The following is a 19,101-nucleotide window of genomic DNA, read 5'->3' on the forward strand; positions in this document are numbered from 1 at the left end:
CACACTTTGACTGGAGGAAAATGGGTGAACTCAATACAAATTGTTTTCATGCGGTGGTAGTTCGAATAAGACATAGAACTTCAATTAATATTCTTTAAAACCGGATGGCACAATTGTCACAGCAAGGGAGGATATAGGTGAGCAGCTTGTGGACTTCTTTGGGCACTTGATGTCCACATCAACACCTGAAATGCCAAAGAATCTTATGCAGGTGATACCTAATTTAATCAGTGTAGATGATAATGCTCAACTTATGCATTCAGTTTCAGATAATGAGATTCTCAAAGCATTAAAAGACATAGGGTCATTAAAAGCCCCAGGTCCTGATGGGTTTTATACTATTTTTTACAAAACTTTCTGAGCGGAAATGGGACCAAAGACTGTGGAACTGGTGAAAGATTTCTTTCAGTATGGCACTTTCTCGAAAGACCTAAATCATTCGAATATTTTACTCATCCCAAAAAATAAAATACCCAACTCTCCCAGAACATTTTCAGTCAATTAGCTTAGCAAATGTTAGTTATAAAATCATTGCTAAGATAATCGTTGGTCATATGAGACCTTTTCTATAGAAACTGATTTCTCCCCACCAATCCGCTTTTCTGCCCCACCGCTCTTTGCATGACAATGTTCTCTTGGCTCATGAGGCTTTCCACACAATACGAAGTCGGGCTAATCAACAGAAAAAATTCTTTGCGTTGAAACTAGACATGCACAAAGCATATGATAAAATTGAATGGCCTTTCTTGAAAGAAGTTTTGAGTAGATTTGGCTTTTCCACTGCTTGGATTGATAGAATTATGTTATGTGTCCAGAGTACTTATTTTTTTATCATGTTGAATGGTACGCCTTTTGGTTATTTCAAACCATCTAGGGGTCTTAGGCAGGGTGATCTTCTGTCACCCTACCTATTTATCCTGTGTACTGAAGTGCTTTCTCTTAACCTACTCAAGTGTCAACAAAAGGCGTGGCTCTCGGTTTAAAGATAGCTCGAATAATGACCCGCTCACACACTTGATGTATCTTTGATGATGTGATCATTTTGGGAAAATGGAGTTACCACAAGCTTATGAGATCAACAATTTGTTAAAGTTGTATTGTCAAGCATCAGGGCTAAAAGCATCAACAGAGGAAAGTCAGCTTGATTCATCATAAGAAAATGCACCCCGATTTGTTAGGATGATTTACAAAGTTCTAAAGATACCATGCACCGTGAATTTTCCCCCGCTATTTAGGGTGCCATCAATTTTGGGGAGAGAGGTGCACGATCATTTTCAGCCTTTAATGGAAAGATTCCAAGTTCGTCTTGCCAGTTGGAAGTCAAATTTGCTCTCAAAAGGAGGAAGGTTGACCCTTATTAACTCTGTGTTATCTGCACTTCCTTCACATGTCATGGTCTGTGTACAGTTTACCTGCTACAGTCATTGATGATATTGATATGGTTAGAAAGGCTTTTCTTTGGGGACATGAAGTAGGAGAAAGGAAACTTCACTATTTTTCATGGGACTTAGCTCGCTCCCCAACAAAAACATGTGGATTGGGCATCAAAGATATTCAGATGTAGAATTTGGCACTGCTGGGAAAAAAGGCATGGGAGTTACTGACGCCAGCAACCTTATGCTAAGCAAATGAAGCATAAGTATTTTCCATATGGTGCTTTTATGTGAGCTTCTTTACGAACTAATGCATCCAAGTGTTGGAAGGTAATGCATTATTTGAGATCACTGTTGGTACTAAGTATTAATTGGAAAGTTTGTCACAGTCCAAATTTCTAAACAATTACAAAATGAATATTTGAAATATAAATATCTCAAACATCTTTATGTTCAATTGTCTAAAAACCCAGACTATGACGAGGTGGATACAACTCATACCAAAACCGAAAACCCACATCATTAAAGAATCAACTTAACAACAAAATTTCTCCTAAATTTCTCAATTTCATCACTTTATTAAAAGACGATCTTCCGTCCAAAAATCCTCAATATAAAACTCTAAGAATAATAGGTCTTCAACATCATATTCTCATGTCATATAAATATGAAACTACGTTATTACATACTTCCAAAAAGATCAGACCTAATAAAAAAAAAAAAACTCCCAGACTGCTCCAGAAACAAATCCAAATCAAACGATGTGGTTCCACTGCCTTCCACCTATGTTCCCAATAACACATTCACGTTGCCAAAACAAAGCAAACAAGGGTTAGCAAAAATGGAATTTGCTGGTATGAGTAGACTAACAACATAAAAACATTTTCCAGACTTTAATCATCTCACAAACACGTTATATGTACCCATATCTTAATCATTCTCAGTTTGGAAGACAGGTAGTTCCGTCATTTCAACTGGCATAGTTTCTTCTCAAGCAAGACTTTCATTCTATTAACTCATTATAATAACTCATCTTAATAACATAGTAATTGAATTAAATCTTACCGATATCCACTTCTGTATAAGGGTAGGACAGCATCCCTGCACAAAATATTATTATATCATACCCTCCTGTAAACATAAGTTAGAAATTTTATATAACATATGTAGATATCTTATAGGTATTCAAATGCAAGTCCAAGCACACCCGTACAATCAAGGAATACAACTAACCCGTAAGGCGAATACCTTAGTTTCTCTCTAGGGTAGTCCAAACAATCTAGTCATTCATGACACATTCAATGAATACCCAATTATAACGCTAACAGACCATTTATGGCACATTCAATAAATGCCACCTATCACATGACATCTTCAGTCATAAGTCTCATTTCCAAAACTTGATGCGTTGAGAGGTCTAAAAGGGTGCGGTAAATTTGTTTACGCATTATTGAACTTTATTGCATATATTATTTGAGAGAACGGAAAAGTATCTTGTTTCATGTATTTTACGCGTTATTAATTAGATTGATGTCTAAGTGTTATAAAATTAATATATCATAAAAGACCGATATATTACATAGTTTAATACACGTACACATGTATATATATATATATATATATATATATATATATATATATATATATATATATATATATATACTGATCTTAGCCTAACGCCAAGCACTACACGCTAATAGCCCTAAACCTATCATAATAGACCTAATCTTAGTCAGGTCAAAGGTCAAACTATGTCAAAGTCAACCCTGGTCAACAGTCAAAGTCAACCTGCCAAAACCACCAAAGACTAAGGCCCAAAGGGTTTAGTCTTTTCCAGGCCCAATCTAACATAACTTAAGCCCATAAATGAAATTCCAAAACTTAAAACACTCAAGCCCAACAACAAATAAAAATCTCATTGTTCATCTTCCTTTCTCTCCCACTCTCCAAATAGCCTCAACGCCACAAAGAACCACCACAACCACCACTCGACACCCCTATTAAACCCATCGGTTTTCATCCCCACGAAAAACCCAACCTACCTATACCATCAACTCTCGATTTCCTCCCTTATCAAAACTCGCGATATTTCTGCCATTAACGACCCTGTCGAAGCTTAACAACACCAATACATTCAAATCCACCCATCATTCCCCGGCAACAACAACCCATCTATTCTTCACTAGACAATAACCAACAACCAAGGAAAATACCACCACAACCACCATTCAATCGACAACAACAAAGCAAAGATATAACTTCATCAGGCAAACAGTTTACACTCGCAGCAAGCAATAAGTTTTGAGTCCATATAAGAACAATTAACTATGTCATTCAATGGAAACTCGATTTCATTCCTAGTTAAACAAAAAGATAAATCTTCAACTTTCCATCGATATCAGATGACGAGTTTACAGTATATTTGTTCCTCTGCGAATCTTATATAATTCTTTGTTTTATACCATTTAGTTCAAACAATCACACACGTATACAACCACATTTCCGACCTTTACAGTCGACAGAAAAACGATGATTCAGCAGTAAATCAGTGTTTTAGAATTTTTCAAAATGTAACATTTTATATCGTTGAAAGTATCTACTCACCGATACATAACTTATTTGCTTGTCAGCAAGATCTCCAGCAAGAAACTTATCTTCTCCCTTTCGTCTCTGTAAAACTCTCTGTTTTTTACCAACCCTATTTTTTTTTCTTTTCTGTTTTTAAAAACCCCCGAAATAGGGAAGAGGGTTTATCCCATAAACCCACTCCTATTTTCACTAACACTTATCCTATTTTATTTTATCTATTATCCATTATTATTATTATTAGGAAAAATAAAAGAATAAAACACGGGGTGTTATAATCTGTTATAATATACACACCTTAAAAGGATTTCGTCCCGAGATTCAAGGTAGAGTGTAGATTAACCAAACAAACAGTACGTCAACCAATAAATCTTTATAGAGTATACAGTTAACAGATTATATCCTAACAACTAAACTTTAAGTAATAATGTATAACATGTCAGTAGGGAGATTAAATTAAACACATCATTTACAGCTTGCACCCAATGATCATAGTAAACCAATATTAGAAATGAGACTTATACACACCTTAAAAGGAATACACACATACAATATCATATAGATAGGCATACTAGTATGCAAATCACATTATTTGAAAGTGTGTCTATATATGTAACGCCCCAAAATCCATAAAGATTACGAGGCGTTAATAAGATTACTTTTAATATTAACAAATTAAATAAACCATCATATTTTTTTTTCAAAAATCCGGCAGAGTTTCCTTTGTATATTCAACATTTCATATACCTAAACCTGTCATAACCTGAACAAATCAAAATAACCTAATATCTATATATCAATCCTTCCAAGTTATATAACTTTACATAGTTTGAAAACCAAAACATATCTATATACAACGCGAACCAAATATATACAATCCCATCAAAACATATACACAACATTTTCCAAAAGATAAAGTATAGACTACACTACAAACATATACATACATGAAAATAAAAGGTTAACTATAACCGACTTCACTCCAAAGCTCTACTCCTCGTCTTTGCTCTACATACTCCACTAAACTCGTACTGCAGTCTTCGACAGTTATATCTGAAAAGGGAGATAGGGGGGTGAACAAAAGTCCAGTAGGAAGATACAACTGCTATTAATCACCATAAAAACATTTCACGCATATATATAATATTCTAGTATAAACTTAAACATTTAAATAACCAATCTAACATTTATAGCAATATGTACCACAACCTTAGTACATTCCACAAATCAAACCACATTCTAATTAATTTACATAGATAAATGGATGCCTTAAAAGTATGTGGGATTTCCCGGATTACGTTAAGAAGGTTTTCATCTATTAGAAACCCCATAACCGCTAAGAGATGTATTCCTTAACCATCCAATATAATTCTTTGTTGCCGGACGAATACAAAGAACTATATATAAGGAATCGCAACCAACCCTCTTCCAAACATCCCAGAGTATCGATATACAAGTATTTAGAATAAACTATGGCCCGCGACCTATTTAAACGACAAGCCCACGGCTAATTTAAATGACAAAGCCCGCGGCCAATTTAAAAGACAATGGCCTGCGGCCTATTTAAACGACAAGCCCAAGGGCTAATTTAAATGACAAAGCCCGCGGCCAATTTAAAAGACAAGCCCGCGGCCAATTTAAATGACAAAGCCCGCGGCCAATTTAAAAGACAAGCCCGCGGCTAATTTAAATTACTTTCACCCTTAATCAATACTTACCATTCTTCAATCCTGTAATCATAATTGATAACTCAAATATAGCAAGCTACACTATCAACTAACTTCCATCTCTAAAACCAATACCATATATAGCCAATCATTTTACAGCACAACCAAGCAATCACACGCATCACATCAAAAATATCATACAATATATATTTTTCATAAATGACTAAGAGAAGTAATATCCACCTACCTTCTACTCGCAACCGAAACCCAAGCCTCGGTTAACTCGCAACCACTAGTTCTCTTCCATTCCAAACCACTGAAATAAATATTGGTAACTTATATTAATCATATAGTCATACTCTAAACTTACAAGAATACTCTAGTTTCTAACCGTAATACCAAACACTACTACACTCTATAAGATTTAAAATCCATCGACAATAATCGAAATACACTCCACTGTTACTGTTCATATCCTCCATTCAATATAACCAACTAACACAATGAAAATTACAACTACTTAGCTTCAAATTCGTGTTTTTTTACAAATACCTAACAAAAACCCATGAAAAATCATGTCTAAACACATAAAAACTAAAGAATATTGTATGGTTCTCATAGCATAATGATAGGGTAGTGTTTAAATCATAAATTCTACTCAAAATCGATACTAGATGATAAAAAAAAGAAGAAGAAGCAAAGAGGACGAAAAATCAGCAACTTACCACTTAAAAGCTTTAAATTTCGTCACCCAAATCAAAACCAAAACCACCCTAATCACCTAGAGAACTCAATTCAAACATCTCTAAACCAAACCCCTCTAACTTTTGTTTGAAAACGCAAGCTTTCTTTGAATATCGAAAATGCTTTCTTTTAAAACAAAAAACTCTGTTTCTGTAAAAGGTTTTTATGTTTATCTACTAAAACTCTTAAACAAATAACATATTTATTATAAAGCCCTTCCTTTGTTCCAACTTAAGCAAATAAGCCCTCCCTTCTTTCTACTTTAAAAAAAAACCCTTTTTCTATACTAACACTTTATTAAAAAATAATATATATATAACTAAGCAATACTAACACTCCAAATAAATAAATATTATATTAACAACTAATATCAAAAGTAATTAAGATTAAACCCCCTATAAACCTTGCATCATTACATTCTCCCCAACTTATAGAATTTCGTCCTCGAAATTTCCAACCTACCTCATTAGCGAAAAGCTCCGGATATTGTGCTTGCATATCTGCTTCTTTTTCCCAAGTGGCTTCTTCAACATTATGGTGCCTCCACAAGATTTTCACCAAAGGAATAACCCGAGAACGTAATATCTTTTCTCTACGGTCAAGCACTTGTACTGGCCCTTCTTCATAGGAAACATCTGTTTCTAACTGCAAGGACTCCCAGTCTATCACATGTGAAGGATCCGGATAATACTTTCAAGCATGGATACATGAAAACATTGTGTACTTTTTGAAGTTGACTCGGCAATTCCAAACGATAAGCTACCGGTCCAACTTTCTGAATGATAGAAATGGCCCCGCAAAACCTTGGTGCTAGTTTCCTTTCAAGCCAAATCTGAAAATTCCCCTGCGAGGTGAAACTTTAAGAAAAACAAAGTCGCCAACCTCAAAACTCAATGGGCGCCGATTATCTGCGTAGCTTCTGGCTTTTCGCCTACTACTGCAACTCGCAAAGCGATCCACTATCGACTTTACTTTTTCTCTGGTTTCTTGTATCAAATCCGCCCAACCAAACATTATCCTCATTCCAACAAATAGGAGATCCGCATCGGTCTTCCATACAATGCTTCAAAAGGTGCCATGCCTATACTAGCCCGAAGCTATTATTATAAGCAAACTCTACAAGTGGCGGGTGTTCTTCCCGTTACCCCCAAAATCAAGTACACACAACCGCAACATATCCTCAAGTATCTCAGATAACACGCTCGACTTGCCCATCCGTTTGTGGATGATATGCGATCTTGAAATCCAGTCTTGTGCCAAGAGCTTTATCGCACTAATCCAAAACCGTGAAGTAAATTTTGGATCCCTATCGGACCTGATTGACAAAGGGACACCATGTAGTCTCACAATCTCCTGAACATACAATGCAATCGAGTTTATCAAGTGAGAAATCCACCCGAGTAGGTAGAAAGTGTGCTGCCTTTGTTAACCGATCCACAACTACCCAAATAGAATCATGACCCTTCTTGGTCTTCGCAAACCTCAGTAACAAAATCCATGGAAATACATTCCCATTTCCATTCGAATAGGAAGCGGTTGTAGAAGCCCTGCTGATCGTTGATGCTCAGCTTTAACCTGTTGGCAAACTAAACATCTACTAATATATTCCGCTATTTCTCTTTTCATGCCCGGCCACCAGAAATGCCTACGAAGGTCTTTGTGCATTTTTGTACCCCCAGGATGGATAGTGTATCTGGTTTTGTGTGCTTCATCCATAATATCAGTTCTCAAGTGAACATCAGTAGGCACCCAAATTCGATTTCTGAAACGCAAACTACCATCACTATGGAATGCCCAGTCAGGTATATCAACACTAGAAGCTTTGTGACTAAACTCCACAAAATCCGGACTTGTTACTTGTACATCCATAATTCTTTGAGTCAAGGTGGGCTGGATTATCATTTGTGCCACATAAACTGTATCATCAGCTATAGGATTAACAAAGTTGTAAGTCGTGATGCTTTCAAGCATTTCCCACACCTTCAAATCTGCTAGAACAGATCCACCTCTACGACTTAGTGCATCAGCCACTACATTTGCCTTCCCAGGATGATAATGCAATATATAATCATAATCCTTAAGGAACTCGGTCCATCGCGTTTGTCGCATATTCAAGTCTTTTTGAGAAAACAAATATTTCAAACTCTTGTGATCAGAAAAGACTTCAAATCTCTCCCCATATAGGTAGTGTCTCCATATCTTCAAAGCAAATACAATGGCGGCCAATTCCAGATCATGAGTCGGGTAATTCTTCTCGTGGTTCTTCAATTGTCGGGATCCATAAGCAACCACTCGACCATTCTGCATTAATACACATCCCAATCCCTTCCCAGAAGCATCACTATAGACTACATAACCGTCTTCGAACTTCGGCACTATCGATCGGTGCCGTGGTTAATCTAATCTTTAGCTTTTCAAATGCTTGCTCACACTCATCACCCGGATAAAAGGCTCATTTTTTCGAAAAGTCGTGTCGATGGTCCCGAAATAGTGGAAAATCCTTCAACAAATCTAACGATAATAACCAAAGAAGCCCCAAGAAACTTCTAATCCCCATTATCGTCGGTCTAGGCCAATCAATGACTGCTTCTACCTTAGAAGGATCAACAGATATACCATCCCCAGAAACCACATGCCCAAGGAACTTGACTTCGCTCAACCAAAACTCACATTTGCTTAATTTCCCATACAACTTGTGCTCTCTCAAAATCTGAAGTGTGATCTCTAGATGCTTGTCATGCTCCTCACGTGTGCGAGAGTAAATCAAAATATCATCTATGAAGACTATGACAAAATCATCTAAGTGCTTCTGAAAAATACCATTCATCAAATCCATAAATGCCGCAGGAGCATTGGTTAAACCGAAAGGCATAACAAGATACTCAAAGTGACCGTACCGAGTCTTGAAAGCTGTCTTTGATATATCTCCTTCTCTAACCCTCAATTGGTGAAATCCATTTCGTAGATCAACCTTGGAAAAGAACCGGGCACCTTTCAACTGATCAAACAAATCTTCTATTCGTGGGAGAGGATATTTATTCTTTATGGTTACAAGATTTAACCTCCTGAAATCAACACACATTCTCATCGATCCATCTTTCTTTTTAACAAACAAAACAGGAGCACCCCATGGAGACGTGCTATTGCGGATAAAACCTTTACTCAACAAATCATCAACTTGAGCCTTCACTTCTTTTAACTCAACAGGAGCCATACGGTAAGGAGACATATTAATAGGAGCAGTACCAGGTATAAGATCGATAGCAAAGTCTATTGCTCTCTGTGGAGGTAATCCGCAAAGTCTTCGTGAAATACATCGGCAAACCGACAAACAATAGGAATCGTATGCGGCTGTGGTGCCTCCTTTTCTCTTCCCCATACTAGCCATCAAGGAATATTGTCTCTTCCGTTTCGACCCTTACGTTAGAATAGAGACAAATGAAAAGAACTTACTACCCATAAACTTGAAAACAGGTTGCCCCGAATATGGAACCTAACTGTCTTTGAGAAACAATCAACATGTGCATGATGTGCGGACAACCAATCCATGCCTAATATGACATCAAAGTCATGCAATTCTAGCACATCAAATCTACATTCATCTCATGATTATCTACCATAATAGTGCATGACTTACAAACTTGGAAAGGAATCCTTCTAGTCCCCAAAGGAGTCGACAATAATAACGATTTCCCAAATAAAAGGTATTAACTCTAGTGCATTTACGATCACGGAAGAAATAAAAGAATGAGTAGATCCGGAATCAATAAGAACATGCACCAAAGTACTAAAAGGAGCACCGTACCTTCTATGACATCATCGAAGCCTGCATCACTGAAGTTAATGAGTACACTTTCGACCACGAGTCAACCGAAGTCCGACCCCCATGCCGATCACGGTCCCTTTGGGCAGAATTTCTGAATGTGTCCGGGTCTCACCACACCCATAACATGTAACCGGAGGTTTACTAGCCTGTCCCCGACTCTGCTGCATTGGACGTGGTAGTCTTTGGTGGAAGAGACGGAAACCGTGGGCGTGGAAAGTCTTCAAACCGCCGATCGCCCCTTTGTGGTCTAAAAGGTGAAACCGACTTTGTAGGTCTTTGTGCTTGCTGACCTTGAAGTGGAGCCATCCAAACCTACCTTGGAAAGGCTGGTTATACGCCTATACACTTGCTGCGCCTAGGATCCATAGTTAACATTCTTGGTCGCTTTGATGGATCATATCCACTCGAAACTTGTTGTGTTGCGGGTTGACTTGGACCTGTTTGGAAACTTGGACAATCAGTATGTCTTCATCCTCTCTCTATCCTTTGTGCTCTATTAAAAGAATCTGCATAACTGGTTATCTCAAAGCCCGCCATCCGGTCCCTTAGAAACTTCTTAAGGCCTCTCACATACTTCTTAGCCTTTTGTACTTCAAGAGCTATCAAGTCCGGAGCATAACGTGACAACCGAAAGTGAAATCGGGCCATCATATTCCTTCACCGCCTTGTTCCCTTGAACCAAACTCATGAACTCCATATGTTTTTCTGTCTCGAAAGCACTCTCCGGTACATATTGTTCAAGGAAAATCTGTTGGAATTTATCCCAAGCCATAGGAACTTCACCCTAATATTCTTTCTAGATCTCCACCAATGGCCGGGCCAAATTCTAGCATGAAAGAAGCCAATGTCACTTTCTCGAGTTTCATTACACTCCATTGCTTCGAAAGTATTTTCTCTGTTTGAATCAACCATTCCTCGGCTTTGTTCAGATCAGGTGACCCTTTAAATGATGGTGCATGCATCCTCCTAAAATCTCGAGTAAGGCTCCGGTTTGCCCTTTGATAAGGAGTCATACGTGCCATCGCTCTGCATAACAGAGGTGGAAAAATAGGTGGAACTTGGGCAGCTCTCTCGTTAAGTGAAGGATTGGTCGTACCCCAACCTGAACTTGAGATTCATTTTGTTGCCTCTCAATCCCAGAAATTCGTCCCATCATCAGAGTTTGATTATCTCTCATTTCACCCATTACCTGTAAGATTCTCTCCATTGTGCCCTCAGGACTCTGATTGGATGAATCTCCTTCATGCCCATGTCCTTGTGAATTACTCATCGTGTACCTTCAAAACAAAACATATAAACTAACAAAATGCTACACAAAGTAATTCACACAAGCACACCTATTATAATACACAAACAAATTCAAACAAGCATACTTTTATCACATTAACTTCTTTATATAAAAAAAACATTATTTTAACAATCTTTACAGATTTTTTTTTTTTTTTCAATCGATTAAACTCAAGCCCAAAAGATCTAATAACTGGGCTCCGATACCATTCTGTAACGCCCCAAAATCCATAAAGATTACGAGGCGTTAATAAGATTACTTTTAATATTAACAAATTAAATAAACCATCATATTTTTTTTTTTTCAAAAATCCGCAGAGTTTCCTTTGTATATTCAACATTTCATATACCTAAACCTGTCATAACCTGAACAAATCAAAATAACCTAATATCCATATATCAATCCTTCCAAGTTATATAACTTTACATAGTTTGAAACCAAAACATATCTATATACAACGCGAACCAAATATATACAATCCCATCAAAACATATACACAACATTTTCCAAAAGATAAAGTATAGACTACACTACAAACATATACATACATGAAAATAAAATGTTAACTATAACCAGCTTCACTCCAAAGCTCTACTCCTCGTGCTACTCTACATACTCCACTAAACTCGTACTGCAGTCTTCGACAGTTATATCTGAAAAGGGAGATAGGGGGGTGAACAAAAGTCCAGTAGGAAGATACAACTGCTATTAATCACCATAAAAACATTTCACGCATATATATAATATTCTAGTATAAACTTAAACATTTAAATAACCAATCTAACATTTATAGCAATATGTACCACAACCTTAGTACATTCCACAAATCAAACCACATTCTAATTAATTTACATAGATAAATGGATGCCCAGAAAAGTATGTGGGATTTCCCGGATTACGTTAAGAAGGTTTTCATCTATTAGAAACCCCATAACCGCTAAGAGATGTATTCCTTAACCATCCAATATAATTCTTTGTTGCCGGACGAATACAAAGAACTATATATAAGGAATCGCAACCAACCCTCTTCCAAACATCCCAGAGTATCGATATACAAGTATTTAGAATAAACTATGGCCCGCGACCTATTTAAACGACAAGCCCACGGCTAATTTAAATGACAAAGCCCGCGGCCAATTTAAAAGACAATGGCCCGCGGCCTATTTAAACGACAAGCCCGCGGCTAATTTAAATGACAAAGCCCGCGGCCAATTTAAAAGACAAGCCCGCGGCCAATTTAAATGACAAAGCCCGCGGCCAATTTAAAAGACAAGCCCGCGGCTAATTTAAATTACTTTCACCCTTAATCAATACTTACCATTCTTCAATCCTGTAATCATAATTGATAACTCAAATATAGCAAGCTACACTATCAACTAACTTCCATCTCTAAAACCAATACCATATATAGCCAATCATTTTACAGCACAACCAAGCAATCACACGCATCACATCAAAAATATCATACAATATATATTTTTCATAAATGACTAAGAGAAGTAATATCCACCTACCTTCTACTCGCAACCGAAACCCAAGCCTCGGTTAACTCGCAACCACTAGTTCTCTTCCATTCCAAACCACTGAAATAAATATTGGTAACTTATATTAATCATATAGTCATACTCTAAACTTACAAGAATACTCTAGTTTCTAACCGTAATACCAAACACTACTACACTCTATAAGATTTAAAATCCATCGACAATAATCGAAATACACTCCACTGTTACTGTTCATATCCTCCATTCAATATAACCAACTAACACAATGAAAATTACAACTACTTAGCTTCAAATTCGTGTTTTTTACAAATACCTAACAAAAACCCATGAAAAATCATGTCTAAACACATAAAAACTAAAGAATATTGTATGGTTCTCATAGCATAATGATAGGGTAGTGTTTAAATCATAAATTCTACTCAAAATCGATACTAGATGATAAAAAAAAGAAGAAGAAGCAAAGAGGACGAAAAATCAGCAACTTACCACTTAAAAGCTTTAAATTTCGTCACCCAAATCAAAACCAAAACCACCCTAATCACCTAGAGAACTCAATTCAAACATCTCTAAACCAAACCCCTCTAACTTTTGTTTGAAAACGCAAGCTTTCTTTGAATATCGAAAATGCTTTCTTTTAAAACAAAAAACTCTGTTCGTAAAAGGTTTTATGTTTATCTACTAAAACTCTTAAACAAATAACATATTTATTATAAAGCCCTTCCTTTGTTCCAACTTAAGCAAATAAGCCCTCCCTTCTTTCTACTTTAAAAAAAAAAACCCTTTTTCTATACTAACACTTTATTAAAAAATAATATATATATAACTAAGCAATACTAACACTCCAAATAAATAAATATTATATTAACAACTAATATCAAAAGTAATTAAGATTAAACCCCCTATAAACCCTGCATCATTACAATATACGTACAGAACCGAAAAAATATGTGTATACGCTAGCATACACAACTCAAAAGAATAAACGTAATTAGTTTATTCAATTACCAACACTTAAGTAACTCATTATTTCTCAATTTAGCAAAACTCATATTCTTCAAGTTAAATCATACTAAGAAGGCAAGGTAGTTCCTCTCACACCGAGGCAGTTAATTCCACTCTTAGTATTTCCCAACTAATCCAAAGCGTTTAACAATAAATATACATATAATAATTTCCTTTTCATCGATTTTCCCTGTCAAAACTATTCGTTTAAAAACTCATATGTTTCATCCACCACCTTAGTGTTTACAAATATATCAACATTTCTCTCAGTGTCTCACAAACACTACATGTTCGAAAATAAAATTTTTACATTATATAGGCTGATTTATATCATCAACGACCTATACTATGTCCACTATCACATAGGATCAAACACCTACAATGTGATGCATGCACATTGTCTCACACACTAACGATGTGCAAGTATACACTGGTTTACACACCAACGATGCATACTAGCTAGCTCTCTACCATCATATAGGATCAAACACCAACGATGTGTGGTATGCACACTGGACCACACTCCAACGGTGTACATATACACACTGGATCAAACTCCAACGATGCATACAGAGAGATGCTATGTATATTGGATCACACACCAACGATATACATAACTTGGACAATATCAAAAAAAAAATTCAAATCCAACCTTTATCAAAAGGGTTTCTTTATTCCTTGGATAATTCCAATTTACTCAAATATGAAATTTTAAAATAACAATTTCTTCTTTTGCCAATACTTACTTAAAATAGAAAACTCCGTTAGGAAAACAACACTATAACATGCTGAATAATTTCGATTATAAATTTCATAAGAAACTAACCGTTAAAACAACCAGCATTTTATTTTCATAATCATACGATAAATTCTTACATGCTAAGTACCAATAGAGGAACTAGTAAACAACAAATTCAAACATACCTAACATTAACCAGTGCAGTTCTTCACATAGTGTCCCAAATGTCCACATTTATAACATTTGCCTACTAGTTCATTTGGTTTAGAACATCTTCGAATAGAATGCCCAACTTCCTCACAGTTCAAACAATTACCATCAAATTTCTTTAGCGAAGTACTAACGTCCTTATTCACATGCTTACTTGTTTGCCTATTATATGGGTGATGCCGACTTTTTCTCTGCCTTTGATGTGGTTGACTAGAAATAAGGTGTAAGCTGACTTGTTTTGGGGCATTCTCTTTAAACCTCTCATCTTTGGGTTTATTATCCAATTGTTCATATTTTAATTCCAAATCTAACACGCGAACGAAAGTTTCTGAATCAAAGAGTATCAAATAACTCGATAGATATGGCTCTAGTCCACGGATGAACTTCTGGTTCTTCTTTACTTGGGTATCCACTAGATAAGGAGCATACCTCGATAGTTCATTGAACTTAGTCACGTACTCTATAACAGTTTTCCCTCCTTGGGTCAGATTAAAGAATTTCTCAGTTAATTGCTCCTTAACAAGCATTAGGAACAAACCTTCCCTCAAATCTTACCCGAAATCCTCCCAAGTCATAGTTCCCACATCCACATTATCCTTGATAGACCTCCACCAAAATAAAGTTGACCCTCCAACTGGTGAGAAGCCAACTCTCTCGCCAAGACCTCGGTGAGTTGCATCTTAGCAAATACTGGACTCACACATAGAAACCCATTTCTCAGCATCAATGGCCCCTTTCTCTCCCTTGAACTTCTGGCCTCCTAAAGTTGCAAAATCCTTGTTTCTCCTAGCAAAAGGATCCCCTAGATTAGCATGTTGACCCCTCTGAATAGTTTGCACCAACTAAGTTAATATTGCTCCCAAATCAGCAGATATAATATTACTTCCAGTACCAGTAATGTCATTGTCATCTCTAGCCATCGCCTTAAAACAAAACAGACTTTTATTAGTACTCCAAACATCTTAAACTCAAACACACCCAATCACCACATTCCGAGAATCACCTAGACCTTCCAAATATAGGCTAACCTTGGCTCTGATACCAAAAATATCACAGCCCGAATTTCTAAACAATTACAAAGTGAATATTTGAAATATAAATATCTCAAACATCCGTATGTTCAATTGTCTAATTAAAAACCCAGGCTATGATGGGGTGGATACAACTCATTCCAAAACCGAAAACCCACATCATTAAAGAATCAACTTAACAACAAAATTTCTCCTAAATTTCTCAATTTCATCACTTTATTAAAAGACGATCTTCCGTCCAAAAATCCTCAATATAAAACTCTAAGAATATTAGGTCTTCAACATCGTATTCTTATGTCATATAATATGAAACTACGTTATTACATACTTCCAAAAGATCAGACCTAATAAAAATAAACTCCCGGACTGCTCCAGAAACAAATCCAAATCAAACGTCGTGGTTCCACTGCCTTCCACCTATGTTCCCAAGAACACACCCACGTTGCCAAAACAAAGCAAACATGGTTCAGCAAAAATGGAATTTGTTGGTATGAGTAGACTAACAACATAAAAACATTTTTCAGACTTTAATCATCCCACAAACACGTTATATGTACCCATATCTTAATCATTCTCAGCTTGGAAGACAGGTAGTTCCGTCATTTCAACCGGCATAGTTTCTTCCCAAGCAAGACTTTCATTATATTAACTCATTATAATAACTCATCTTAATAACTTAGAAATTGAATTAAATCTCACCGATATCCACTTCTGTATAAAGGTAGGACAACGTCCCTGCACAAAATATTATTAAGTCCTACCCTCATGTAAACAGAAGTTAGAAATTTTATATAATATATGTAGATATCCTATAGGTATTCAAATGCAAGTCCAAGCATACCCGTACAATCAAGGAATACAACTAACCCGCAATGCGAATACCTTAATTCCTCTCTATGGCAGTCCAAACAATTTAGTCATTCATGGCACATTCAATGAATACCCAGGTCATTCATGGCACAGTCAATGAATACCCAATTATAACGCTAACAGGCCATTTATGGCACATTCAATAAATGTCCACCTATCACATGACATCTTCAGTCATAAGTCTCATTTCCAAAACTTGATGCGTGGAGAGATCTAAAAGGGTGCGGTAAATTTGTTTACGCATTATTGAACTTTATTGCATATATTATTTCAGAGAATGGAGAAGTATCTTGTTTCATGTATTTTACGCGTTATTAATTAGATTGATGTCTAAGTGTCATAGCGTCGTATATCATAAAAGACTGATATATCACATAGTTTAATACATGTACACATATATATATATATATATATATATATATATATATATATATATATATATATATATATATATATATATATATATATATATATATATATATATATAAAGATCTTAGCCTAACGCCAAACACGCTAATAGCCCTAGACCTATCATAATAGACCTAATCTTAGTCAGGTCAAAGGTAAAACTAGGTCAACTGGTCAAAGTCAACCCTGGTCAACAGTCAAAGTCAACCTGCCAAAACCACCAAAGACTAAGGCCCAAAGGGTTTAGTCTTTTCCAGGCCCAATCTAACATAACTTAAGCCTATAAATGAAATTCCAAAACTTAAAACACTCAAGCCTAACAACAAATAAAAATCTCACTGTTAATCTTCCTCTCTCTCCCACTCTCCAAATACCACAAAGAACTACCACAACCACCACTTTCGGCACCCTATTAAACCCATCGGTTTTCATCTCCACGAAAACCCAACCTACCTATACCATCAGCTCTTGATTTCCTCCCTTATCAAAACTCGCGATATTTCCGCCATTAACGACCCTGTCGAGGCTTAACAACACCAACACATTCAAATCCACCCATCATTCCCCGGAAACAACAACCCATCTATTCTTCACTAGACAATAACCAACAACCAAGGAAAATACTACCACAACCACCATTCAATTGACAGCAACAAAGCAAAGATATAACTTCACCAGGCAAACAGTTTACACTCGCAGCAAGCAATAAGTTTTGAGTCCATATAAGAACAATTAACTATATCATTCAATGGAAACTCGATTTCATTCCTGATTAAACAAAAAGATAAATCTTCAACTTTCCATCAATATTAGATGACGAGTTTACAATATATCTGTTCCTCTGCGTTAACAATCTTATATAATTCTTTGTTTTATACCATTTAGTTCAAACAATAACACGCGTATACAACCACATTTCCGACCTTTATAGTCGACAGAAAAACGATGATTCAGCAGTAAATTAGTGTTTTAGAATTTTTCAAGATGTAACATTTTATATCGTTGAAAGTATCTACTCACCGATACAGAACTTATTTGCTTGTCAGCAAGATCTCCAGCAAGAAACTTCTCTTCTCCCTTTCCTCTCTGTGAAACTCTCTTTTCTGTAAAACTCTCTGTTTTTTACCAACCCTATTTTTTTTTCTTTTCTGTTTTAAAAAACCCCCGAAATAGGGAAGAGGGGTTTACCCCATAAACCCACGTCTCCTATTTCCACTAACACTTATCCTATTTTATTTTATTTATTATCTATTATTATTAGGAAAAATAAAAGAATAAAACACGGGGTATTATAAGGTTGGTAATGGGTTTTCTATTAGAGCATGGTTGGATGCATGGGTGCTAGGTGCATAAATCATGTCCGATCCCACTCCTAAGTAAGCCTGATAATTGTAATGTTGATAGAGTGGCTAACATTATCATGCCTGAGACAAGAGAATGGAATAGATAACTTATCAGATCTACATGGCCACACGACTATGCTCAAAGAATTGTATCTATTCCCATTTCAACATATCAACAAGTAGACAGTAGATTTTGGGCCCCAAATAAATATGGATCATGCACAATTAAATCTGCTTATCATAAGATGCTTGAACGAGTGGATCTAGATTTGGTTTATGAGAAATGGGAATTCAAAGAGGTGTGGAAGCTCAATGTCCCATATAAGGTACGGTTTTTTATTTGGCAAGGTTTGCAGTATGTAATTTCGACAGCTGATATCCTTCACATGCACCATTTCACCACTGATGAATATTGTGTTCTATGTGGATTTGAGAAAGAATCTCATATTTATTTGTTCGTGCATTGTCCACTTGTGCGGTCCTTATGGTTTGGGGTTGATATTCACCCA

The 19,101-nt window shown here is 36.2% G+C and overlaps 2 long non-coding RNA genes across 6 annotated transcripts; both read right to left on the minus strand.

Annotated features, from left to right (window-relative positions):
• Window positions 1–1,920: 1,920 nt before the first annotated feature.
• On the minus strand, window positions 1,921–6,781 carry LOC147493817 (uncharacterized). 4 transcript variants are annotated; one of them, XR_015198273.1, is made up of 5 exons: window positions 6,352–6,781; window positions 5,874–5,942; window positions 4,907–5,012; window positions 2,439–2,504; window positions 1,921–2,156 (listed from the first exon to the last, which is right to left on the minus strand). It is a non-coding gene; the product is annotated as an uncharacterized LOC147493817 (long non-coding RNA). The 4 variants fall into 4 exon arrangements; XR_015198272.1 differs by having other exon boundaries at window positions 2,439–2,474; window positions 6,352–6,776; XR_015198274.1 differs by lacking the exon at window positions 2,439–2,504 and having other exon boundaries at window positions 6,352–6,773.
• A 4,457-nt stretch (window positions 6,782–11,238) lies between these two features.
• Window positions 11,239–13,631, minus strand: LOC147493818 (uncharacterized). 2 transcript variants are annotated; one of them, XR_015198270.1, is made up of 4 exons: window positions 13,476–13,631; window positions 12,999–13,067; window positions 12,033–12,137; window positions 11,239–11,473 (listed from the first exon to the last, which is right to left on the minus strand). It is a non-coding gene; the product is annotated as an uncharacterized LOC147493818 (long non-coding RNA). The 2 variants fall into 2 exon arrangements; XR_015198269.1 differs by lacking the exon at window positions 11,239–11,473 and having other exon boundaries at window positions 11,857–12,137.
• Window positions 13,632–19,101: the final 5,470 nt, after the last annotated feature.

Source organism: Coptis chinensis, chromosome 6 (assembly GCF_015680905.1).
Source record: "Coptis chinensis isolate HL-2020 chromosome 6, ASM1568090v1, whole genome shotgun sequence".
NCBI lineage: Eukaryota > Viridiplantae > Streptophyta > Magnoliopsida > Ranunculales > Ranunculaceae > Coptis > Coptis chinensis.